The sequence below is a fragment of the Pleurodeles waltl genome, chromosome 4_1 (genome assembly GCF_031143425.1).
Source record: "Pleurodeles waltl isolate 20211129_DDA chromosome 4_1, aPleWal1.hap1.20221129, whole genome shotgun sequence".
NCBI lineage: Eukaryota > Metazoa > Chordata > Amphibia > Caudata > Salamandridae > Pleurodeles > Pleurodeles waltl.
The window spans coordinates 55,594,757-55,620,267 of record NC_090442.1 but is presented as its reverse complement, the minus strand read 5'-3'; the positions used below and the strand labels follow the sequence as shown (position 1 = coordinate 55,620,267).

At 52.5% G+C, this 25,511-nt stretch overlaps 11 non-coding genes across 11 annotated transcripts; 6 read left to right on the top strand and 5 right to left on the bottom strand.

Moving 5' to 3' along the window:
- Window positions 1-1,851: 1,851 nt before the first annotated feature.
- TRNAG-GCC (transfer RNA glycine (anticodon GCC)) lies at window positions 1,852-1,922 on the top strand. The gene has a single exon. It is a non-coding gene; the product is annotated as a tRNA-Gly (tRNA).
- A 396-nt stretch (window positions 1,923-2,318) lies between these two features.
- TRNAN-GUU (transfer RNA asparagine (anticodon GUU)) lies at window positions 2,319-2,392 on the bottom strand. The gene has a single exon. It is a non-coding gene; the product is annotated as a tRNA-Asn (tRNA).
- A 1,706-nt stretch (window positions 2,393-4,098) lies between these two features.
- Window positions 4,099-4,169, top strand: TRNAG-GCC (transfer RNA glycine (anticodon GCC)). The gene has a single exon. It is a non-coding gene; the product is annotated as a tRNA-Gly (tRNA).
- A 396-nt stretch (window positions 4,170-4,565) lies between these two features.
- On the bottom strand, window positions 4,566-4,639 carry TRNAN-GUU (transfer RNA asparagine (anticodon GUU)). Its single transcript has one exon. It is a non-coding gene; the product is annotated as a tRNA-Asn (tRNA).
- A 1,703-nt stretch (window positions 4,640-6,342) lies between these two features.
- TRNAG-GCC (transfer RNA glycine (anticodon GCC)) lies at window positions 6,343-6,413 on the top strand. The gene has a single exon. It is a non-coding gene; the product is annotated as a tRNA-Gly (tRNA).
- A 2,173-nt stretch (window positions 6,414-8,586) lies between these two features.
- TRNAG-GCC (transfer RNA glycine (anticodon GCC)) lies at window positions 8,587-8,657 on the top strand. The gene has a single exon. It is a non-coding gene; the product is annotated as a tRNA-Gly (tRNA).
- Window positions 8,658-9,053: 396 nt separating this feature from the next.
- Window positions 9,054-9,127, bottom strand: TRNAN-GUU (transfer RNA asparagine (anticodon GUU)). The gene has a single exon. It is a non-coding gene; the product is annotated as a tRNA-Asn (tRNA).
- Window positions 9,128-13,545: 4,418 nt separating this feature from the next.
- TRNAN-GUU (transfer RNA asparagine (anticodon GUU)) lies at window positions 13,546-13,619 on the bottom strand. Its single transcript has one exon. It is a non-coding gene; the product is annotated as a tRNA-Asn (tRNA).
- A 3,947-nt stretch (window positions 13,620-17,566) lies between these two features.
- On the top strand, window positions 17,567-17,637 carry TRNAG-GCC (transfer RNA glycine (anticodon GCC)). The gene has a single exon. It is a non-coding gene; the product is annotated as a tRNA-Gly (tRNA).
- A 396-nt stretch (window positions 17,638-18,033) lies between these two features.
- TRNAN-GUU (transfer RNA asparagine (anticodon GUU)) lies at window positions 18,034-18,107 on the bottom strand. The gene has a single exon. It is a non-coding gene; the product is annotated as a tRNA-Asn (tRNA).
- Window positions 18,108-24,304: 6,197 nt separating this feature from the next.
- TRNAG-GCC (transfer RNA glycine (anticodon GCC)) lies at window positions 24,305-24,375 on the top strand. The gene has a single exon. It is a non-coding gene; the product is annotated as a tRNA-Gly (tRNA).
- The last annotated feature ends 1,136 nt before the right edge of the window (window positions 24,376-25,511 follow it).

Here is a 25,511-nt window from a genome sequence, read left to right as displayed (position 1 = left end):
GGCAAAGCGAGAGCTCTAAGAGCAAAGCCAGACAGCTGTGTTTTAATTCAGGACTTGATGTAGGCAAAAGCATACGTCCCTGGGTGGGCTTGAACCACCAACCTTTCGGTTAACAGCCAAACGCGCTAACCGATTGCGCCACAGAGACCAACCACCGCAGTGAGCGTGTTGGGACTCAATATATGTTTTTACCTTTGTGCTCCTGCCTGCAGCTCTAAGGTCCTGGCATAAGACAGGTAGGCTTAGACTCCATTGTGACATGTCTTACTTCTCTTAGAAGAAGGTTCTGAGTTGCCAGGCAGCTTATCTTCTGCCGGGCACACTTTCCTTTGCAGGCTTTCAGGTTGTGAATCCAGCACTGCTTAGGTGTCCATGTCAGACATGAGCAGCTCATTGAGCCCCACTGTGTGTTTTTTGTGGAGATACAACTCTCAGACTAGAGGGAGCAGGCGGGAAGTGGGTGAGACTCACACAGGGTGGGTGGGGCAGTTAAAGGATGTTATCTAATAGTGTAATCGAGGAGTTGGGTTTTTTGTGCACTACACTTTAACCAGCGATTCTTTCTAAAAGGAAATCCCAGGGCAGTACCCGCAATGAGTGGCATCCCCACACCCGAGGTTGCATTGTGGTAGCTGTTCCCTGAGCCCATAGCCCCTGTCCCCATGTCGCCCTTTCTCCTCGTGTAACTCACCTCAGGTTCGGTGGCTCTGATACTTGCTGCTTCTGCGCGATCATCCCCATGATCTGGGCCTTTGTACGAAATGTCATGTAAGATGACTTTATTCAGCACAGCGTTTGTCATTTGCTTGGTTGTCCTGTCACTGTTGGATGTTTTCTTGCGCAGACTACTGTCTAATGGTGGGAAGGCCACGAGACACGTGACTTTTCTCTTTCCTTGTTAGCATAGTTTCCTGCCACTGTCTTGTTGTGCTGCCTGCCTGTGAGACACGTGTCTTGCCCATCTCAGCTCCACTGTGGCATGTTAGATATGTCTTTGAGCAGAGTCCCGGTCCCAGAGCTGCTGCCTTCTCTGCACTCTGGCTTGTAAGACTGCAGGCAAAGGCCCTCCCTGGCCCCTCAGCCAGATAGATACATTTACCTGCAGGGCTCAGCTTTGGTGAAAGATATTGGCGAGAGAGAGGAAAGGGGACGGCCCGTGGTGCACCCCCTATTTTGCATAGAACCACAGCCTCCTGGGAGGGCAGAGACATGAGGGTTCTCAGGGAAAGCCCTCCCAGGAGTGTTGAAGGGCAGGACGTGAAACACAGCAATCCCGGAATGGCCTGGTCTAAGATGCCTGTGCAATAGGCCTGGCCCTAGGCTTCCGGGGCTCTTCCTCGGCAGAGGCCCCAGTGGTATGAGCCCGACCAGGGCTGTGCCCGACCAGGGCTGTAGGGCGCGTTGGGAGCGCGTTAGGGACGCGAAAGAGGGCGCAGGGCGCAGAACTCTGCCCGTTTCTCCCCAGGATTTTGGGGAGGACAGGGAATCTGGCCAGGTCAGTGACTAGGCTTTCCCAGAAGGAAAGTCCAGTGACAGTGGCATGTTGTGAAACACAAGATTGCTGGTGGTCTGGAGGGTGCTTTCTGTCAGCCACTTCTCCCGGGAGCAGCCAGAGAGCAGGCTGATGTCGTGCTCTGTCAAGCACAACACTGGCCCCAAACCACTGTCCTTAGCAAAAGCAGAAACATTCATAGTTTCAGTCTCCTGCATCTGATTCCTGCCATCAGCATGTGAACGTTTGGCAGTCCAAGGCTTGCCATGCAAACTTTGTTCATAGGTGTCCCATGCGAATGCATGGGCCTCATCACTACTGTCTACGGCAGGGCTCTCTGCTCAGTCTATGTAAGTGAAGCATTGGTGGTTCAGTGGTAGAATTCTCGCCTGCCACGCGGGAGGCCCGGGTTCGATTCCCGGCCAATGCAAAGCGCCCTTCTTTTGGCTTTGCTTTAGAAGTCAGAGATATAGACTTGGTGGGGAAAAAAATGTCAAAGAGTGATCCCGACGTGATTTGAACACGCAACCTTCTGATCTGGAGTCAGACGCGCTACCGTTGCGCCACGAGGTCCCTGTGCATGCAGTTCTCAGCCCCCGATCAAGAAATGCTTCTGTGCCTTTTATTGGCCCTCAGTACGCCTGTGGTTAAAGTAGAAGGCTTGGTGTCCCGTTTCCAGTCCTATTGGTGGAAATGACTAGAGGTGAAGAGATGAGAGAAGATAGAAATGTTGAGATAGAGCATGTCACGCAGGCAAAGCGAGAGCTCTAAGAGCAAAGCCAGACAGCTGTGTTTTAATTCAGGACTTGATGTAGGCAAAAGCATATGTCCCTGGGTGGGCTTGAACCACCAACCTTTCGGTTAACAGCCGAACGCGCTAACCGATTGCGCCACAGAGACCAACCACCGCAGTAAGCGTGTTGGGACTCAATATATGTTTTTACCTTTGTGCTCCTGCCTGCAGCTCTAAGCTCCTGGCATAAGATAGGTAGGCTTAGACTCCATTGTGACATGTCTTACTTCTCTTAGAAGAAGGTTCTGAGTTGCCAGGCAGCTTATCTTCTGCCGGGCACACTTTCCTTTGCAGGCTTTCAGGTTGTGAATCCAGCACTGCTTAGGTGTCCATGTCAGACATGAGCAGCTCATTGAGCCCCACTGTGTGTTTTTTGTGGAGATACAACTCTCAGACTAGAGGGAGCAGGCGGGAAGTGGGTGAGACTCACACAGGGTGGGTGGGGCAGTTAAAGGATGTTATCTAATAGTGTAATCGAGGAGTTGGGTTTTTTGTGCACTACACTTTAACCAGCGATTCTTTCTAAAAGGAAATCCCAGGGCAGTACCCGCAATGAGTGGCATCCCCACACCCGAGGTTGCATTGTGGTAGCTGTTCCCTGAGCCCATAGCCCCTGTCCCCATGTCGCCCTTTCTCCTCGTGTAACTCACCCCAGGTTCGGTGGCTCTGATACTTGCTGCTTCTGCTGCGCGATCATCCCCATGATCTGGGCCTTTGTATGAAATGTCATGTAAGATGACTTTATTCAGCACAGCGTTTGTCATTTGCTTGGTTGTCCTGTCACTGTTGGATGTTTTCTTGCGCAGACTACTGTCTAATGGTGGGAAGGCCACGAGACACGTGACTTTTCTCTTTCCTTGTTAGCATAGTTTCCTGCCACTGTCTTGTTGTGCTGCCTGCCTGTGAGACACGTGTCTTGCCCATCTCAGCTCCACTGTGGCATGTTAGATATGTCTTTGAGCAGAGTCCCGGTCCCAGAGCTGCTGCCTTCTCTGCACTCTGGCTTGTAAGACTGCAGGCAAAGGCCCTCCCTGGCCCCTCAGCCAGATAGATACATTTACCTGCAGGGCTCAGCTTTGGTGAAAGATATTGGCGAGAGAGAGGAAAGGGGACGGCCCGTGGTGCACCCCCTATTTTGCATAGAACCACAGCCTCCTGGGAGGGCAGAGACATGAGGGTTCTCAGGGAAAGCCCTCCCAGGAGTGTTGAAGGGCAGGACGTGAAACACAGCAATCCCGGAATGGCCTGGTCTAAGATGCCTGTGCAATAGGCCTGGCCCTAGGCTTCCGGGGCTCTTCCTCGGCAGAGGCCCCAGTGGTATGAGCCCGACCAGGGCTGTGCCCGACCAGGGCTGTAGGGCGCGTTGGGAGCGCGTTAGGGACGCGAAAGAGGGCGCAGGGCGCAGAACTCTGCCCGTTTCTCCCCAGGATTTTGGGGAGGACAGGGAATCTGGCCAGGTCAGTGACTAGGCTTTCCCAGAAGGAAAGTCCAGTGACAGTGGCATGTTGTGAAACACAAGATTGCTGGTGGTCTGGAGGGTGCTTTCTGTCAGCCACTTCTCCCGGGAGCAGCCAGAGAGCAGGCTGATGTCGTGCTCTGTCAAGCACAACACTGGCCCCAAACCACTGTCCTTAGCAAAAGCAGAAACATTCATAGTTTCAGTCTCCTGCATCTGATTCCTGCCATCAGCATGTGAACGTTTGGCAGTCCAAGGCTTGCCATGCAAACTTTGTTCATAGGTGTCCCATGCGAATGCATGGGCCTCATCACTACTGTCTACGGCAGGGCTCTCTGCTCAGCCTATGTAAGTGAAGCATTGGTGGTTCAGTGGTAGAATTCTCGCCTGCCACGCGGGAGGCCCGGGTTCGATTCCCGGCCAATGCAAAGCGCCCTTCTTTTGGCTTTGCTTTAGAAGTCAGAGATATAGACTTGGTGGGGGAAAAAATGTCAAAGAGTGACCACGCCGTGATTTGAACACGCAACCTTCTGATCTGGAGTCAGACGCGCTACCGTTGCGCCACGAGGTCCCTGTGCATGCAGTTCTCAGCCCCGGATCAAGAAATGCTTCTGTGCCTTTTATTGGCCCTCAGTACGCCTGTGGTTAAAGTAGAAGGCTTGGTGTCCCGTTTCCAGTCCTATTGGTGGAAATGACTAGAGGTGAAGAGATGAGAGAAGATAGAAATGTTGAGATAGAGCATGTCACGCAGGCAAAGCGAGAGCTCTAAGAGCAAAGCCAGACAGCTGTGTTTTAATTCAGGACTTGATGTAGGCAAAAGCATACGTCCCTGGGTGGGCTTGAACCACCAACCTTTCGGTTAACAGCCGAACGCGCTAACCGATTGCGCCACAGAGACCAACCACCGCAGTGAGTGTGTTGGGACTCAATATATGTTTTTACCTTTGTGCTCCTGCCTGCAGCTCTAAGGTCCTGGCATAAGACAGGTAGGCTTAGACTCCATTGTGACATGTCTTACTTCTCTTAGAAGAAGGTTCTGAGTTGCCAGGCAGCTTATCTTCTGCCGGGCACACTTTCCTTTGCAGGCTTTCAGGTTGTGAATCCAGCACTGCTTAGGTGTCCATGTCAGACATGAGCAGCTCATTGAGCCCCACTGTGTGTTTTTTGTGGAGATACAACTCTCAGACTAGAGGGAGCAGGCGGGAAGTGGGTGAGACTCACACAGGGTGGGTGGGGCAGTTAAAGGATGTTATCTAATAGTGTAATCGAGGAGTTGGGTTTTTTGTGCACTACACTTTAACCAGCGATTCTTTCTAAAAGGAAATCCCAGGGCAGTACCCGCAATGAGTGGCATCCCCACACCCGAGGTTGCATTGTGGTAGCTGTTCCCTGAGCCCCTAGCCCCTGTCCCCATGTCGCCCTTTCTCCTCGTGTAACTCACCTCAGGTTCGGTGGCTCTGATACTTGCTGCTTCTGCGCGATCATCCCCATGATCTGGGCCTTTGTACGAAATGTCATGTAAGATGACTTTATTCAGCACAGCGTTTGTCATTTGCTTGGTTGTCCTGTCACTGTTGGATGTTTTCTTGCGCAGACTACTGTCTAATGGTGGGAAGGCCACGAGACACGTGACTTTTCTCTTTCCTTGTTAGCATAGTTTCCTGCCACTGTCTTGTTGTGCTGCCTGCCTGTGAGACACGTGTCTTGCCCATCTCAGCTCCACTGTGGCATGTTAGATATGTCTTTGAGCAGAGTCCCGGTCCCAGAGCTGCTGCCTTCTCTGCACTCTGGCTTGTAAGACTGCAGGCAAAGGCCCTCCCTGGCCCCTCAGCCAGATAGATACATTTACCTGCAGGGCTCAGCTTTGGTGAAAGATATTGGCGAGAGAGAGGAAAGGGGACGGCCCGTGGTGCACCCCCTATTTTGCATAGAACCACAGCCTCCTGGGAGGGCAGAGACATGAGGGTTCTCAGGGAAAGCCCTCCCAGGAGTGTTGAAGGGCAGGACGTGAAACACAGCAATCCCGGAATGGCCTGGTCTAAGATGCATGTGCAATAGGCCTGGCCCTAGGCTTCCGGGGCTCTTCCTCGGCAGAGGCCCCAGTGGTATGAGCCCGACCAGGGCTGTGCCCGACCAGGGCTGTAGGGCGCGTTGGGAGCGCGTTAGGGACGCGAAAGAGGGCGCAGGGCGCAGAACTCTGCCCGTTTCTCCCCAGGATTTTGGGGAGGACAGGGAATCTGGCCAGGTCAGTGACTAGGCTTTCCCAGAAGGAAAGTCCAGTGACAGTGGCATGTTGTGAAACACAAGATTGCTGGTGGTCTGGAGGGTGCTTTCTGTCAGCCACTTCTCCCGGGAGCAGCCAGAGAGCAGGCTGATGTCGTGCTCTGTCAAGCACAACACTGGCCCCAAACCACTGTCCTTAGCAAAAGCAGAAACATTCATAGTTTCAGTCTCCTGCATCTGATTCCTGCCATCAGCATGTGAACGTTTGGCAGTCCAAGGCTTGCCATGCAAACTTTGTTCATAGGTGTCCCATGCGAATGCATGGGCCTCATCACTACTGTCTACGGCAGGGCTCTCTGCTCAGCCTATGTAAGTGAAGCATTGGTGGTTCAGTGGTAGAATTCTCGCCTGCCACGCGGGAGGCCCGGGTTCGATTCCCGGCCAATGCAAAGTGCCCTTCTTTTGGCTTTGCTTTAGAAGTCAGAGATATAGACTTGGTGGGGAAAAAAATGTCAAAGAGTGACCCCGACGTGATTTGAACACGCAACCTTCTGATCTGGAGTCAGACACCCTACCGTTGCGCCACGAGGTCCCTGTGCATGCAGTTCTCAGCCCCGGATCAAGAAATGCTTCTGTGCCTTTTATTGGCCCTCAGTACGCCTGTGGTTAAAGTAGAAGGCTTGGTGGCCCGTTTCCAGTCCTATTGGTGGAAATGACTAGAGGTGAAGAGATGAGAGAAGATAGAAATGTTGAGATAGAGCATGTCACGCAGGCAAAGCGAGAGCTCTAAGAGCAAAGCCAGACAGCTGTGTTTTAATTCAGGACTTGATGTAGGCAAAAGCATACGTCCCTGGGTGGGCTTGAACCACCAACCTTTCGGTTAACAGCCAAACGCGCTAACCGATTGCGCCACAGAGACCAACCACCGCAGTGAGCGTGTTGGGACTCAATATATGTTTTTACCTTTGTGCTCCTGCCTGCAGCTCTAAGGTCCTGGCATAAGACAGGTAGGCTTAGACTCCATTGTGACATGTCTTACTTCTCTTAGAAGAAGGTTCTGAGTTGCCAGGCAGCTTATCTTCTGCCGGGCACACTTTCCTTTGCAGGCTTTCAGGTTGTGAATCCAGCACTGCTTAGGTGTCCATGTCAGACATGAGCAGCTCATTGAGCCCCACTGTGTGTTTTTTGTGGAGATACAACTCTCAGACTAGAGGGAGCAGGCGGGAAGTGGGTGAGACTCACACAGGGTGGGTGGGGCAGTTAAAGGATGTTATCTAATAGTGTAATCGAGGAGTTGGGTTTTTTGTGCACTACACTTTAACCAGCGATTCTTTCTAAAAGGAAATCCCAGGGCAGTACCCGCAATGAGTGGCATCCCCACACCCGAGGTTGCATTGTGGTAGCTGTTCCCTGAGCCCCTAGCCCCTGTCCCCATGTCACCCTTTCTCCTCGTGTAACTCACCTCAGGTTCGGTGGCTCTGATACTTGCTGCTTCTGCGCGATCATCCCCATGATCTGGGCCTTTGTACGAAATGTCATGTAAGATGACTTTATTCAGCACAGCGTTTGTCATTTGCTTGGTTGTCCTGTCACTGTTGGATGTTTTCTTGCGCAGACTACTGTCTAATGGTGGGAAGGCCACGAGACACGTGACTTTTCTCTTTCCTTGTTAGCATAGTTTCCTGCCACTGTCTTGTTGTGCTGCCTGCCTGTGAGACACGTGTCTTGCCCATCTCAGCTCCACTGTGGCATGTTAGATATGTCTTTGAGCAGAGTCCCGGTCCCAGAGCTGCTGCCTTCTCTGCACTCTGGCTTGTAAGACTGCAGGCAAAGGCCCTCCCTGGCCCCTCAGCCAGATAGATACATTTACCTGCAGGGCTCAGCTTTGGTGAAAGATATTGGCGAGAGAGAGGAAAGGGGACGGCCCGTGGTGCACCCCCTATTTTGCATAGAACCACAGCCTCCTGGGAGGGCAGAGACATGAGGGTTCTCAGGGAAAGCCCTCCCAGGAGTGTTGAAGGGCAGGACGTGAAACACAGCAATCCCGGAATGGCCTGGTCTAAGATGCCTGTGCAATAGGCCTGGCCCTAGGCTTCCGGGGCTCTTCCTCGGCAGAGGCCCCAGTGGTATGAGCCCGACCAGGGCTGTGCCCGACCAGGGCTGTAGGGCGCGTTGGGAGCGCGTTAGGGACGCGAAAGAGGGCGCAGGGCGCAGAACTCTGCCCGTTTCTCCCCAGGATTTTGGGGAGGACAGGGAATCTGGCCAGGTCAGTGACTAGGCTTTCCCAGAAGGAAAGTCCAGTGACAGTGGCATGTTGTGAAACACAAGATTGCTGGTGGTCTGGAGGGTGCTTTCTGTCAGCCACTTCTCCCGGGAGCAGCCAGAGAGCAGGCTGATGTCGTGCTCTGTCAAGCACAACACTGGCCCCAAACCACTGTCCTTAGCAAAAGCAGAAACATTCATAGTTTCAGTCTCCTGCATCTGATTCCTGCCATCAGCATGTGAACGTTTGGCAGTCCAAGGCTTGCCATGCAAACTTTGTTCATAGGTGTCCCATGCGAATGCATGGGCCTCATCACTACTGTCTACGGCAGGGCTCTCTGCTCAGTCTATGTAAGTGAAGCATTGGTGGTTCAGTGGTAGAATTCTCGCCTGCCACGCGGGAGGCCCGGGTTCGATTCCCGGCCAATGCAAAGCGCCCTTCTTTTGGCTTTGCTTTAGAAGTCAGAGATATAGACTTGGTGGGGAAAAAAATGTCAAAGAGTGATCCCGACGTGATTTGAACACGCAACCTTCTGATCTGGAGTCAGACGCGCTACCGTTGCGCCACGAGGTCCCTGTGCATGCAGTTCTCAGCCCCCGATCAAGAAATGCTTCTGTGCCTTTTATTGGCCCTCAGTACGCCTGTGGTTAAAGTAGAAGGCTTGGTGTCCCGTTTCCAGTCCTATTGGTGGAAATGACTAGAGGTGAAGAGATGAGAGAAGATAGAAATGTTGAGATAGAGCATGTCACGCAGGCAAAGCGAGAGCTCTAAGAGCAAAGCCAGACAGCTGTGTTTTAATTCAGGACTTGATGTAGGCAAAAGCATATGTCCCTGGGTGGGCTTGAACCACCAACCTTTCGGTTAACAGCCGAACGCGCTAACCGATTGCGCCACAGAGACCAACCACCGCAGTAAGCGTGTTGGGACTCAATATATGTTTTTACCTTTGTGCTCCTGCCTGCAGCTCTAAGCTCCTGGCATAAGATAGGTAGGCTTAGACTCCATTGTGACATGTCTTACTTCTCTTAGAAGAAGGTTCTGAGTTGCCAGGCAGCTTATCTTCTGCCGGGCACACTTTCCTTTGCAGGCTTTCAGGTTGTGAATCCAGCACTGCTTAGGTGTCCATGTCAGACATGAGCAGCTCATTGAGCCCCACTGTGTGTTTTTTGTGGAGATACAACTCTCAGACTAGAGGGAGCAGGCGGGAAGTGGGTGAGACTCACACAGGGTGGGTGGGGCAGTTAAAGGATGTTATCTAATAGTGTAATCGAGGAGTTGGGTTTTTTGTGCACTACACTTTAACCAGCGATTCTTTCTAAAAGGAAATCCCAGGGCAGTACCCGCAATGAGTGGCATCCCCACACCCGAGGTTGCATTGTGGTAGCTGTTCCCTGAGCCCATAGCCCCTGTCCCCATGTCGCCCTTTCTCCTCGTGTAACTCACCCCAGGTTCGGTGGCTCTGATACTTGCTGCTTCTGCTGCGCGATCATCCCCATGATCTGGGCCTTTGTATGAAATGTCATGTAAGATGACTTTATTCAGCACAGCGTTTGTCATTTGCTTGGTTGTCCTGTCACTGTTGGATGTTTTCTTGCGCAGACTACTGTCTAATGGTGGGAAGGCCACAAGACACGTGACTTTTCTCTTTCCTTGTTAGCATAGTTTCCTGCCACTGTCTTGGTGTGCTGCCAGCCTGTGAGACACGTGTCTTGCCCATCTCAGCTCCACTGTGGCATGTTAGATATGTCTTTGAGCAGAGTCCCGGTCCCAGAGCTGCTGCCTTCTCTGCACTCTGGCTTGTAAGACTGCAGGCAAAGGCCCTCCCTGGCCCCTCAGCCAGATAGATACATTTACCTGCAGGGCTCAGCTTTGGTGAAAGATATTGGCGAGAGAGAGGAAAGGGGACGGACCGTGGTGCACCCCCTATTTTGCATAGAACCACAGCCTCCTGGGAGGGTAGAGACTTGAGGGTTCTCAGGGAAAGCCCTCCCAGGAGTGTTGAAGGGCAGGACGTGAAACACAGCAATCCCGGAATGGCCTGGTCTAAGATGCCTATGCAATAGGCCTGGCCCTAGGCTTCCGGGGCTCTTCCTCGGCAGAGGCCCCAGTGGTATGAGCCCGACCAGGGCTGTGCCCGACCAGGGCTGTAGGGCGCGTTGGGAGCACGTTAGGGAAGCGAAAGAGGGCGCAGGGCGCAGAACTCTGTCCGTTTCTCGCCCGGATTTTGGGGAGGACAGGGAATCTGGCCAGGTCAGTGACTAGGCTTTCCCAGAAGGAAAGTCCAGTGACAGTGGCATGTTGTGAAACACAAGATTGCTGGTGGTCTGGAGGGTGCTTTCTGTCAGCCACTTCTCCCGGGAGCAGCCAGAGAGCAGGCTGATGTTGTGCTCTGTCAAGCACAACACTGGCCCCAAACCACTGTCCTTAGCAAAAGCAGAAACATTCATAGTTTCAGTCTCCTGCATCTGATTCCTGCCATCAGCATGTGAACGTTTGGCAGTCCAAGGCTTGCCATGCAAACTTTGTTCATAGGTGTCCCATGCGAATGCATGGGCCTCATCACTACTGTCTACGGCAGGGCTCTCTGCTCAGCCTATGTAAGTGATGCATTGGTGGTTCAGTGGTAGAATTCTCACATGCCACGCGGGAGGCCCGGGTTCGATTCCCGGCCAATGCAAAGCGCCCTTCTTTTGGCTTTGCTTTAGAAGTCAGAGATATAGACTTGGAGGGGAAAAAAATGTCAAAGAGTGACCCCAACGTGATTTGAACACGCAACCTTCTGATCTGGAGTCAGACGCGCTACCGTTGCGCCACGAGGTCCCTGTGCATGTAGTTCTCAGCCCCGGATCAAGAAATGCTTCTGTGCCTTTTATTGGCCATCAGTACGCCTGTGGTTAAAGTAGAAGGCTTGGTGGCCCGTTTCCAGTCCTATTGGTGGAAATGACTAGAGGTGAAGAGATGAGAGAAGATAGAAATGTTGAGATAGAGCATGTCACGCAGGCAAAGCGAGAGCTCTAAGAGCAAAGCCAGACAGCTGTGTTTTAATTCAGGACTTGATGTAGGCAAAAGCTTACGTCCCTAGGTGGGCTTGAACCACCAACCTTTCGGTTAACAGCCGAACGCGCTAACCGATTGCGCCACAGAGACCAACCACCGCAGTGAGCGTGTTGGGACTCAATATATGTTTTTACCTTTGTGCTCCTGCCTGCAGCTCTAAGGTCCTGGCATAAAACAGGTAGGCTTAGACTCCATTGTGACATGTCTTACTTCTCTTAGAAGAAGGTTCTGAGTTGCCAGGCAGCTTATCTTCTGCCGTGCACACTTTCCTTTGCAGGCTTTCAGGTTGTGAATCCAGCACTGCTTAGGTGTCCATGTCAGACATGAGCAGCTCATTGAGCCCCACTGTGTGTTTTTTGTGGAGATACAACTCTCAGACTAGAGGGAGCAGGCGGGAAGTGGGTGAGACTCACACAGGGTGGGTGGGGCAGTTAAAGGATGTTATCTAATAGTGTAATCGAGGAGTTGGGTTTTTTGTGCACTACACTTTAACCAGCGATTCTTTCTAAAAGGAAATCCCAGGGCAGTACCCGCAATGAGTGGCATCCCCACACCCGAGGTTGCATTGTGGTAGCTGTTCCCTGAGCCCCTAGCCCCTGTCCCCATGTCGCCCTTTCTCCTCGTGTAACTCACCTCAGGTTCGGTGGCTCTGATACTTGCTGCTTCTGCGCGATCATCCCCATGATCTGGGCCTTTGTACGAAATGTCATGTAAGATGACTTTATTCAGCACAGCGTTTGTCATTTGCTTGGTTGTCCTGTCACTGTTGGATGTTTTCTTGCGCAGACTACTGTCTAATGGTGGGAAGGCCACGAGACACGTGACTTTTCTCTTTCCTTGTTAGCATAGTTTCCTGCCACTGTCTTGTTGTGCTGCCTGCCTGTGAGACACGTGTCTTGCCCATCTCAGCTCCACTGTGGCATGTTAGATATGTCTTTGAGCAGAGTCCCGGTCCCAGAGCTGCTGCCTTCTCTGCACTCTGGCTTGTAAGACTGCAGGCAAAGGCCCTCCCTGGCCCCTCAGCCAGATAGATACATTTACCTGCAGGGCTCAGCTTTGGTGAAAGATATTGGCGAGAGAGAGGAAAGGGGACGGCCCGTGGTGCACCCCCTATTTTGCATAGAACCACAGCCTCCTGGGAGGGCAGAGACATGAGGGTTCTCAGGGAAAGCCCTCCCAGGAGTGTTGAAGGGCAGGACGTGAAACACAGCAATCCCGGAATGGCCTGGTCTAAGATGCCTGTGCAATAGGCCTGGCCCTAGGCTTCCGGGGCTCTTCCTCGGCAGAGGCCCCAGTGGTATGAGCCCGACCAGGGCTGTGCCCGACCAGGGCTGTAGGGCGCGTTGGGAGCGCGTTAGGGACGCGAAAGAGGGCGCAGGGCGCAGAACTCTGCCCGTTTCTCCCCAGCATTTTGGGGAGGACAGGGAATCTGGCCAGGTCAGTGACTAGGCTTTCCCAGAAGGAAAGTCCAGTGACAGTGGCATGTTGTGAAACACAAGATTGCTGGTGGTCTGGAGGGTACTTTCTGTCAGCCACTTCTCCCGGGAGCAGCCAGAGAGCAGGCTGATGTCGTGCTCTGTCAAGCACAACACTGGCCCCAAACCACTGTCCTTAGCAAAAGCAGAAACATTCATAGTTTCAGTCTCCTGCATCTGATTCCTGCCATCAGCATGTGAACGTTTGGCAGTCCAAGGCTTGCCATGCAAACTTTGTTCATAGGTGTCCCATGCGAATGCATGGGCCTCATCACTACTGTCTACGGCAGGGCTCTCTGCTCAGCCTATGTAAGTGAAGCATTGGTGGTTCAGTGGTAGAATTCTTGCCTGCCACGTGGGAGGCCTGGGTTCGATTCCCGGCCAATGCAAAGCGCCCTTCTTTTGGCTTTGCTTTAGAAGTCAGAGATATAGACTTGGTGGGTAAAAAAAATGTCAAAGAGGGACCCCGACGTGATTTGAACACGCAACCTTCTGATCTGGAGTCAGACGCGCTACCGTTGCGCCACGAGGTCCCTGTGCATGCAGTTCTCAGCCCCGGATCAAGAAATGCTTCTGTGCCTTTTATTGGCCCTCAGTACGCCTGTGGTTAAAGTAGAAGGCTTGGTGTCCCGTTTCCAGTCCTATTGGTGGAAATGACTAGAGGTGAAGAGATGAGAGAAGATAGAAATGTTGAGATAGAGCATGTCACGCAGGCAAAGCGAGAGCTCTAAGAGCAAAGCCAGACAGCTGTGTTTTAATTCAGGACTTGATGTAGGCAAAAGCATACGTCCCTGGGTGGGCTTGAACCACCAACCTTTCGGTTAACAGCCGAACGCGCTAACCGATTGCGCCACAGAGACCAACCACCGCAGTGAGTGTGTTGGGACTCAATATATGTTTTTACCTTTGTGCTCCTGCCTGCAGCTCTAAGGTCCTGGCATAAGACAGGTAGGCTTAGACTCCATTGTGACATGTCTTACTTCTCTTAGAAGAAGGTTCTGAGTTGCCAGGCAGCTTATCTTCTGCCGGGTACACTTTCCTTTGCAGGCTTTCAGGTTGTGAATCCAGCACTGCTTAGGTGTCCATGTCAGACACGAGCAGCTCATTGAGCCCCACTGTGTGTTTTTTGTGGAGATACAACTCTCAGACTAGAGGGAGCAGGCGGGAAGTGGGTGAGACTCACACAGGGTGGGTGGGGCAGTTAAAGGATGTTATCTAATAGTGTAATCGAGGAGTTGGGTTTTTTGTGCACTACACTTTAACCAGCGATTCTTTCTAAAAGGAAATCCCAGGGCAGTACCCGCAATGAGTGGCATCCCCACACCCGAGGTTGCATTGTGGTAGCTGTTCCCTGAGCCCCTAGCCCCTGTCCCCATGTCGCCCTTTCTCCTCGTGTAACTCACCTCAGGTTCGGTGGCTCTGATACTTGCTGCTTCTGCGCGATCATCCCCATGATCTGGGCCTTTGTACGAAATGTCATGTAAGATGACTTTATTCAGCACAGCGTTTGTCATTTGCTTGGTTGTCCTGTCACTGTTGGATGTTTTCTTGCGCAGACTACTGTCTAATGGTGGGAAGGCCACGAGACACGTGACTTTTCTCTTTCCTTGTTAGCATAGTTTCCTGCCACTGTCTTGTTGTGCTGCCTGCCTGTGAGACACGTGTCTTGCCCATCTCAGCTCCACTGTGGCATGTTAGATATGTCTTTGAGCAGAGTCCCGGTCCCAGAGCTGCTGCCTTCTCTGCACTCTGGCTTGTAAGACTGCAGGCAAAGGCCCTCCCTGGCCCCTCAGCCAGATAGATACATTTACCTGCAGGGCTCAGCTTTGGTGAAAGATATTGGCGAGAGAGAGGAAAGGGGACGGCCCGTGGTGCACCCCCTATTTTGCATAGAACCACAGCCTCCTGGGAGGGCAGAGACATGAGGGTTCTCAGGGAAAGCCCTCCCAGGAGTGTTGAAGGGCAGGACGTGAAACACAGCAATCCCGGAATGGCCTGGTCTAAGATGCCTGTGCAATAGGCCTGGCCCTAGGCTTCCGGGGCTCTTCCTCGGCAGAGGCCCCAGTGGTATGAGCCCGACCAGGGCTGTGCCCGACCAGGGCTGTAGGGCGCGTTGGGAGCGCGTTAGGGACGCGAAAGAGGGCGCAGGGCGCAGAACTCTGCCCGTTTCTCCCCAGGATTTTGGGGAGGACAGGGAATCTGGCCAGGTCAGTGACTAGGCTTTCCCAGAAGGAAAGTCCAGTGACAGTGGCATGTTGTGAAACACAAGATTGCTGGTGGTCTGGAGGGTGCTTTCTGTCAGCCACTTCTCCCGGGAGCAGCCAGAGAGCAGGCTGATGTCGTGCTCTGTCAAGCACAACACTGGCCCCAAACCACTGTCCTTAGCAAAAGCAGAAACATTCATAGTTTCAGTCTCCTGCATCTGATTCCTGCCATCAGCATGTGAACGTTTGGCAGTCCAAGGCTTGCCATGCAAACTTTGTTCATAGGTGTCCCATGCGAATGCATGGGCCTCATCACTACTGTCTACGGCAGGGCTCTCTGCTCAGCCTATGTAAGTGAAGCATTGGTGGTTCAGTGGTAGAATTCTCGCCTGCCACGCGGGAGGCCTGGGTTCGATTCCCGGCCAATGCAAAGCGCCCTTCTTTTGGCTTTGCTTTAGAAGTCAGAGATATAGACTTGGTGGGGAAAAAAATGTCAAAGAGTGACCCCGACGTGATTTGAACACGCAACCTTCTGATCTGGAGTCAGACACCCTACCGTTGCGCCACGAGGTCCCTGTGCATGGAGTTCTCAGCCCCGGATCAAGAAATGCTTCTGTGCCTTTTATTGGCCCTCAGTACGCCTGTGGTTAAAGTAGAAGGCTTGGTGGCCCGTTTCCAGTCCTATTGGTGGAAATGACTAGAGGTGAAGAGATGAGAGAAGATAGAAATGTTGAGATAGAGCATGTCACGCAGGCAAAGCGAGAGCTCTAAGAGCAAAGCCAGACAGCTGTGTTTTAATTCAGGACTTGATGTAGGCAAAAGCATACGTCCCTGGGTGGGCTTGAACCACCAACCTTTCGGTTAACAGCCAAACGCGCTAACCGATTGCGCCACAGAGACCAACCACCGCAGTGAGCGTGTTGGGACTCAATATATGTTTTTACCTTTGTGCTCCTGCCTGCAGCTCTAAGGTCCTGGCATAAGACAGGTAGGCTTAGACTCCATTGTGACATGTCTTACTTCTCTTAGAAGAAGGTTCTGAGTTGCCAGGCAGCTTATCTTCTGCCGGGCACACTTTCCTTTGCAGGCTTTCAGGTTGTGAATCCAGCACTGCTTAGGTGTCCATGTCAGACATGAGCAGCTCATTGAGCCCCACTGTGTGTTTTTTGTGGAGATACAACTCTCAGACTAGAGGGAGCAGGCGGGAAGTGGGTGAGACTCACACAGGGTGGGTGGGGCAGTTAAAGGATGTTATCTAATAGTGTAATCGAGGAGTTGGGTTTTTTGTGCACTACACTTTAACCAGCGATTCTTTCTAAAAGGAAATCCCAGGGCAGTACCCGCAATGAGTGGCATCCCCACACCCGAGGTTGAATTGTGGTAGCTGTTCCCTGAGCCCCTAGCCCCTGTCCCCATGTCACCCTTTCTCCTCGTGTAACTCACCTCAGGTTCGGTGGCTCTGATACTTGCTGCTTCTGCGCGATCATACCCATGATCTGGGCCTTTGTACGAAATGTCATGTAAGATGACTTTATTCAGCACAGCGTTTGTCATTTGCTTGGTTGTCCTGTCACTGTTGGATGTTTTCTTGCGCAGACTACTGTCTAATGGTGGGAAGGCCACGAGACACGTGACTTTTCTCTTTCCTTGTTAGCATAGTTTCCTGCCACTGTCTTGTTGTGCTGCCTGCCTGTGAGACACGTGTCTTGCCCATCTCAGCTCCACTGTGGCATGTTAGATATGTCTTTGAGCAGAGTCCCGGTCCCAGAGCTGCTGCCTTCTCTGCACTCTGGCTTGTAAGACTGCAGGCAAAGGCCCTCCCTGGCCCCTCAGCCAGATAGATACATTTACCTGCAGGGCTCAGCTTTGGTGAAAGATATTGGCGAGAGAGAGGAAAGGGGACGGCCCGTGGTGCACCCCCTATTTTGCATAGAACCACAGCCTCCTGGGAGGGCAGAGACATGAGGGTTCTCAGGGAAAGCCCTCCCAGGAGTGTTGAAGGGCAGGACGTGAAACACAGCAATCCCGGAATGGCCTGGTCTAAGATGCCTGTGCAATAGGCCTGGCCCTAGGCTTCCGGGGCTCTTCCTCGGCAGAGGCCCCAGTGGTATGAGCCCGACCAGGGCTGTGCCCGACCAGGGCTGTAGGGCGCGTTGGGAGCGCGTTAGGGACGCGAAAGAGGGCGCAGGGCGCAGAACTCTGCCCGTTTCTCCCCAGGATTTTGGGGAGGACAGGGAATCTGGCCAGGTCAGTGACTAGGCTTTCCCAGAAGGAAAGTCCAGTGACAGTGGCATGTTGTGAAACACAAGATTGCTGGTGGTCTGGAGGGTGCTTTCTGTCAGCCACTTCTCCCGGGAGCAGCCAGAGAGCAGGCTGATGTCGTGCTCTGTCAAGCACAACACTGGCCCCAAACCACTGTCCTTAGCAAAAGCAGAAACATTCATAGTTTCAGTCTCCTGCATCTGATTCCTGCCATCAGCATGTGAACGTTTGGCAGTCCAAGGCTTGCCATGCAAACTTTGTTCATAGGTGTCCCATGCGAATGCATGGGCCTCATCACTACTGTCTACGGCAGGGCTCTCTGCTCAGCCTATGTAAGTGAAGCATTGGTGGTTCAGTGGTAGAATTCTCGCCTGCCACGCGGGAGGCCCGGGTTCGATTCCCGGCCAATGCAAAGCGCCCTTCTTTTGGCTTTGCTTTAGAAGTCAGAGATATAGACTTGGTGGGGAAAAAAATGTCAAAGAGTGATCCCGACGTGATTTGAACACGCAACCTTCTGATCTGGAGTCAGACGCGCTACCGTTGCGCCACGAGGTCCCTGTGCATGCAGTTCTCAGCCCCCGATCAAGAAATGCTTCTGTGCCTTTTATTGGCCCTCAGTACGCCTGTGGTTAAAGTAGAAGGCTTGGTGTCCCGTTTCCAGTCCTATTGGTGGAAATGACTAGAGGTGAAGAGATGAGAGAAGATAGAAATGTTGAGATAGAGCATGTCACGCAGGCAAAGCGAGAGCTCTAAGAGCAAAGCCAGACAGCTGTGTTTTAATTCAGGACTTGATGTAGGCAAAAGCATATGTCCCTGGGTGGGCTTGAACCACCAACCTTTCGGTTAACAGCCGAACGCGCTAACCGATTGCGCCACAGAGACCAACCACCGCAGTGAGCGTGTTGGGACTCAATATATGTTTTTACCTTTGTGCTCCTGCCTGCAGCTCTAAGGTCCTGGCATAAGACAGGTAGGCTTAGACTCCATTGTGACATGTCTTACTTCTCTTAGAAGAAGGTTCTGAGTTGCCAGGCAGCTTATCTTCTGCCGGGCACACTTTCCTTTGCAGGCTTTCAGGTTGTGAATCCAGCACTGCTTAGGTGTCCATGTCAGACATGAGCAGCTCATTGAGCCCCACTGTGTGTTTTTTGTGGAGATACAACTCTCAGACTAGAGGGAGCAGGCGGGAAGTGGGTGAGACTCACACAGGGTGGGTGGGGCAGTTAAAGGATGTTATCTAATAGTGTAATCGAGGAGTTGGGTTTTTTGTGCACTACACTTTAACCAGCGATTCTTTCTAAAAGGAAATCCCAGGGCAGTACCCGCAATGAGTGGCATCCCCACACCCGAGGTTGCATTGTGGTAGCTGTTCCCTGAGCCCATAGCCCCTGTCCCCATGTCGCCCTTTCTCCTCGTGTAACTCACCCCAGGTTCGGTGGCTCTGATACTTGCTGCTTCTGCTGCGCGATCATCCCCATGATCTGGGCCTTTGTATGAAATGTCATGTAAGATGACTTTATTCAGCACAGCGTTTGTCATTTGCTTGGTTGTCCTGTCACTGTTGGATGTTTTCTTGCGCAGACTACTGTCTAATGGTGGGAAGGCCACGAGACACGTGACTTTTCTCTTTCCTTGTTAGCATAGTTTCCTGCCACTGTCTTGGTGTGCTGCCAGCCTGTGAGACACGTGTCTTGCCCATCTCAGCTCCACTGTGGCATGTTAGATATGTCTTTGAGCAGAGTCCCGGTCCCAGAGCTGCTGCCTTCTCTGCACTCTGGCTTGTAAGACTGCAGGCAAAGGCCCTCCCTGGCCCCTCAGCCAGATAGATACATTTACCTGCAGGGCTCAGCTTTGGTGAAAGATATTGGCGAGAGAGAGGAAAGGGGACGGACCGTGGTGCACCCCCTATTTTGCATAGAACCACAGCCTCCTGGGAGGGCAGAGACTTGAGGGTTCTCAGGGAAAGCCCTCCCAGGAGTGTTGAAGGGCAGGACGTGAAACACAGCAATCCCGGAATGGCCTGGTCTAAGATGCCTGTGCAATAGGCCTGGCCCTAGGCTTCCGGGGCTCTTCCTCGGCAGAGGCCCCAGTGGTATGAGCCCGACCAGGGCTGTGCCCGACCAGGGCTGTAGGGCGCGTTGGGAGCACGTTAGGGAAGCGAAAGAGGGCGCAGGGCGCAGAACTCTGTCCGTTTCTCGCCCGGATTTTGGGGAGGACAGGGAATCTGGCCAGGTCAGTGACTAGGCTTTCCCAGAAGGAAAGTCCAGTGACAGTGGCATGTTGTGAAACACAAGATTGCTGGTGGTCTGGAGGGTGCTTTCTGTCAGCCACTTCTCCCGGGAGCAGCCAGAGAGCAGGCTGATGTTGTGCTCTGTCAAGCACAACACTGGCCCCAAACCACTGTCCTTAGCAAAAGCAGAAACATTCATAGTTTCAGTCTCCTGCATCTGATTCCTGCCATCAGCATGTGAACGTTTGGCAGTCCAAGGCTTGCCATGCAAACTTTGTTCATAGGTGTCCCATGCGAATGCATGGGCCTCATCACTACTGTCTACGGCAGGGCTCTCTGCTCAGCCTATGTAAGTGATGCATTGGTGGTTCAGTGGTAGAATTCTCACATGCCACGCGGGAGGCCCGGGTTCGATTCCCGGCCAATGCAAAGCGCCCTTCTTTTGGCTTTGCTTTAGAAGTCAGAGATATAGACTTGGAGGGGAAAAAAATGTCAAAGAGTGACCCCAACGTGATTTGAACACGCAACCTTCTGATCTGGAGTCAGACGCGCTACCGTTGCGCCACGAGGTCCCTGTGCATGTAGTTCTCAGCCCCGGATCAAGAAATGCTTCTGTGCCTTTTATTGGCCCTCAGTACGCCTGTGGTTAAAGTAGAAGGCTTGGTGGCCCGTTTCCAGTCCTATTGGTGGAAATGACTAGAGGTGAAGAGATGAGAGAAGATAGAAATGTTGAGATAGAGCATGTCACGCAGGCAAAGCGAGAGCTCTAAGAGCAAAGCCAGACAGCTGTGTTTTAATTCAGGACTTGATGTAGGCAAAAGCTTACGTCCCTAGGTGGGCTTGAACCACCAACCTTTCGGTTAACAGCCGAACGCGCTAACCGATTGCGCCACAGAGACCAACCACCGCAGTGAGCGTGTTGGGACTCAATATATGTTTTTACCTTTGTGCTCCTGCCTGCAGCTCTAAGGTCCTGGCATAAAACAGGTAGGCTTAGACTCCATTGTGACATGTCTTACTTCTCTTAGAAGAAGGTTCTGAGTTGCCAGGCAGCTTATCTTCTGCCGTGCACACTTTCCTTTGCAGGCTTTCAGGTTGTGAATCCAGCACTGCTTAGGTGTCCATGTCAGACATGAGCAGCTCATTGAGCCCCACTGTGTGTTTTTTGTGGAGATACAACTCTCAGACTAGAGGGAGCAGGCGGGAAGTGGGTGAGACTCACACAGGGTGGGTGGGGCAGTTAAAGGATGTTATCTAATAGTGTAATCGAGGAGTTGGGTTTTTTGTGCACTACACTTTAACCAGCGATTCTTTCTAAAAGGAAATCCCAGGGCAGTACCCGCAATGAGTGGCATCCCCACACCCGGGGTTGCATTGTGGTAGCTGTTCCCTGAGCCCCTAGCCCCTGTCCCCATGTCGCCCTTTCTCCTCGTGTAACTCACCTCAGGTTCGGTGGCTCTGATACTTGCTGCTTCTGCGCGATCATCCCCATGATCTGGGCCTTTGTACGAAATGTCATGTAAGATGACTTTATTCAGCACAGCGTTTGTCATTTGCTTGGTTGTCCTGTCACTGTTGGATGTTTTCTTGCGCAGACTACTGTCTAATGGTGGGAAGGCCACGAGACACGTGACTTTTCTCTTTCCTTGTTAGCATAGTTTCCTGCCACTGTCTTGTTGTGCTGCCTGCCTGTGAGACACGTGTCTTGCCCATCTCAGCTCCACTGTGGCATGTTAGATATGTCTTTGAGCAGAGTCCCGGTCCCAGAGCTGCTGCCTTCTCTGCACTCTGGCTTGTAAGACTGCAGGCAAAGGCCCTCCCTGGCCCCTCAGCCAGATAGATACATTTACCTGCAGGGCTCAGCTTTGGTGAAAGATATTGGCGAGAGAGAGGAAAGGGGACGGCCCGTGGTGCACCCCCTATTTTGCATAGAACCACAGCCTCCTGGGAGGGCAGAGACATGAGGGTTCTCAGGGAAAGCCCTCCCAGGAGTGTTGAAGGGCAGGACGTGAAACACAGCAATCCCGGAATGGCCTGGTCTAAGATGCCTGTGCAATAGGCCTGGCCCTAGGCTTCCGGGGCTCTTCCTCGGCAGAGGCCCCAGTGGTATGAGCCCGACCAGGGCTGTGCCCGACCAGGGCTGTAGGGCGCGTTGGGAGCGCGTTAGGGACGCGAAAGAGGGCGCAGGGCGCAGAACTCTGCCCGTTTCTCCCCAGCATTTTGGGGAGGACAGGGAATCTGGCCAGGTCAGTGACTAGGCTTTCCCAGAAGGAAAGTCCAGTGACAGTGGCATGTTGTGAAACACAAGATTGCTGGTGGTCTGGAGGGTGCTTTCTGTCAGCCACTTCTCCCGGGAGCAGCCAGAGAGCAGGCTGATGTCGTGCTCTGTCAAGCACAACACTGGCCCCAAACCACTGTCCTTAGCAAAAGCAGAAACATTCATAGTTTCAGTCTCCTGCATCTGATTCCTGCCATCAGCATGTGAACGTTTGGCAGTCCAAGGCTTGCCATGCAAACTTTGTTCATAGGTGTCCCATGCGAATGCATGGGCCTCATCACTACTGTCTACGGCAGGGCTCTCTGCTCAGCCTATGTAAGTGAAGCATTGGTGGTTCAGTGGTAGAATTCTTGCCTGCCACGTGGGAGGCCCGGGTTCGATTCCCGGCCAATGCAAAGCGCCCTTCTTTTGGCTTTGCTTTAGAAGTCAGAGATATAGACTTGGTGGGTAAAAAAATGTCAAAGAGGGACCCCGACGTGATTTGAACACGCAACCTTCTGATCTGGAGTCAGACGCGCTACCGTTGCGCCACGAGGTCCCTGTGCATGCAGTTCTCAGCCCCGGATCAAGAAATGCTTCTGTGCCTTTTATTGGCCCTCAGTACGCCTGTGGTTAAAGTAGAAGGCTTGGTGTCCCGTTTCCAGTCCTATTGGTGGAAATGACTAGAGGTGAAGAGATGAGAGAAGATAGAAATGTTGAGATAGAGCATGTCATGCAGGCAAAGCGAGAGCTCTAAGAGCAAAGCCAGACAGCTGTGTTTTAATTCAGGACTTGATGTAGGCAAAAGCATACGTCCCTGGGTGGGCTTGAACCACCAACCTTTCAGTTAACAGTCGAACGCGCTAACCGATTGCGCCACAGAGACCAACCACCGCAGTGAGCGTGTTGGGACTCAATATATGTTTTTACCTTTGTGCTCCTGCCTGCAGCTCTAAGGTCCTGGCATAAGACAGGTAGGCTTAGACTCCATTGTGACATGTCTTACTTCTCTTAGAAGAAGGTTCTGAGTTGCCAGGCAGCTTATCTTCTGCCGGGCACACTTTCCTTTGCAGGCTTTCAGGTTGTGAATCCAGCACTGCTTAGGTGTCCATGTCAGACATGAGCAGCTCATTGAGCCCCACTGTGTGTTTTTTGTGGAGATACAACTCTCAGACTAGAGGGAGCAGGCGGGAAGTGGGTGAGACTCACACAGGGTGGGTGGGGCAGTTAAAGGATGTTATCTAATAGTGTAATCGAGGAGTTGGGTTTTTTGTGCACTACACTTTAACCAGCGATTCTTTCTAAAAGGAAATCCCAGGGCAGTACCCGCAATGAGTGGCATCCCCACACCCGAGGTTGCATTGTGGTAGCTGTTCCCTGAGCCCATAGCCCCTGTCCCCATGTCGCCCTTTCTCCTCGTGTAACTCACCCCAGGTTCGGTGGCTCTGATACTTGCTGCTTCTGCTGCGCGATCATCCCCATGATCTGGGCCTTTGTACGAAATGTCATGTAAGATGACTTTATTCAGCACGGCGTTTGTCATTTGATTGGTTGTCCTGTCACTGTTGGATGTTTTCTTGCGCAGACTACTGTCTAATGGTGGGAAGGCCACGAGACACGTGACTTTTCTCTTTCCTTGTTAGCATAGTTTCCTGCCACTGTCTTGGTGTGCTGCCAGCCTGTGAGACACGTGTCTTGCCCATCTCAGCTCCACTGTGGCATGTTAGATATGTCTTTGAGCAGAGTCCCGGTCCCAGAGCTGCTGCCTTCTCTGCACTATGGCTTGTAAGACTGCAGGCAAAGGCCCTCCCTGGCCCCTCAGCCAGATAGATACATTTACCTGCAGGGCTCAGCTTTGGTGAAAGATATTGGCGAGAGAGAGGAAAGGGGACGGCCCGTGGTGCACCCCCTATTTTGCATAGAACCACAGCCTCCTGGGAGGGGAGAGACATGAGGGTTCTCAGGGAAAGCCCTCCCAGGAGTGTTGAAGGGCAGGACGTGAAACACAGCAATCCCAGAATGGCCTGGTCTAAGATGCCTGTGCAATAGGCCTGGCCCTAGGCTTCCGGGGCTCTTCCTCGGCAGAGGCCCCAGTGGTATGAGCCCGACCAGGGCTGTGCCCGACCAGGGCTGTAGGGCGCGTTGGGAGCGCGTTAGGGACGCGAAAGAGGGCGCAGGGCGCAGAACTCTGCCCGTTTCTCCCCAGGATTTTGGGGAGGACAGGGAATCTGGCCAGGTCAGTGACTAGGCTGTCCCAGAAGGAAAGTCCAGTGACAGTGGCATGTTGTGAAACACAAGATTGCTGGTGGTCTGGAGGGTGCTTTCTGTCAGCCACTTCTCCCGGGAGCAGCCAGAGAGCAGGCTGATGTCGTGCTCTGTCAAGCACAACACTGGCCCCAAACCACTGTCCTTAGCAAAAGCAGAAACATTCATAGTTTCAGTCTCCTGCATCTGATTCCTGCCATCAGCATGTGAACGTTTGGCAGTCCAAGGCTTGCCATGCAAACTTTGTTCATAGGTGTCCCATGCGAATGCATGGGCCTCATCACTACTGTCTACGGCAGGGCTCTCTGCTCAGCCTATGTAAGTGAAGCATTGGTGGTTCAGTGGTAGAATTCTCGCCTGCCACGCGGGAGGCCCGGGTTCGATTCCCGGCCAATGCAAAGCGCCCTTCTTTTGGCTTTGCTTTAGAAGTCAGAGATATAGACTTGGTGGGGAAAAAAATGTCAAAGAGTGACCCCGACGTGATTTGAACACGCAACCTTCTGATCTGGAGTCAGACACCCTACCGTTGCGCCACGAGGTCCCTGTGCATGCAGTTCTCAGCCCCGGATCAAGAAATGCTTCTGTGCCTTTTATTGGCCCTCAGTACGCCTGTGGTTAAAGTAGAAGGCTTGGTGGCCCGTTTCCAGTCCTATTGGTGGAAATGACTAGAGGTGAAGAGATGAGAGAAGATAGAAATGTTGAGATAGAGCATGTCACGCAGGCAAAGCGAGAGCTCTAAGAGCAAAGCCAGACAGCTGTGTTTTAATTCAGGACTTGATGTAGGCAAAAGCATACGTCCCTGGGTGGGCTTGAACCACCAACCTTTCGGTTAACAGCCAAACGCGCTAACCGATTGCGCCACAGAGACCAACCACCGCAGTGAGCGTGTTGGGACTCAATATATGTTTTTACCTTTGTGCTCCTGCCTGCAGCTCTAAGGTCCTGGCATAAGACAGGTAGGCTTAGACTCCATTGTGACATGTCTTACTTCTCTTAGAAGAAGGTTCTGAGTTGCCAGGCAGCTTATCTTCTGCCGGGCACACTTTCCTTTGCAGGCTTTCAGGTTGTGAATCCAGCACTGCTTAGGTGTCCATGTCAGACATGAGCAGCTCATTGAGCCCCACTGTGTGTTTTTTGTGGAGATACAACTCTCAGACTAGAGGGAGCAGGCGGGAAGTGGGTGAGACTCACACAGGGTGGGTGGGGCAGTTAAAGGATGTTATCTAATAGTGTAATCGAGGAGTTGGGTTTTTTGTGCACTACACTTTAACCAGCGATTCTTTCTAAAAGGAAATCCCAGGGCAGTACCCGCAATGAGTGGCATCCCCACACACGAGGTTGCATTGTGGTAGCTGTTCCCTGAGCCCCTAGCCCCTGTCCCCATGTCGCCCTTTCTCCTCGTGTAACTCACCTCAGGTTCGGTGGCTCTGATACTTGCTGCTTCTGCGCGATCATCCCCATGATCTGGGCCTTTGTACGAAATGTCATGTAAGATGACTTTATTCAGCACAGCGTTTGTCATTTGCTTGGTTGT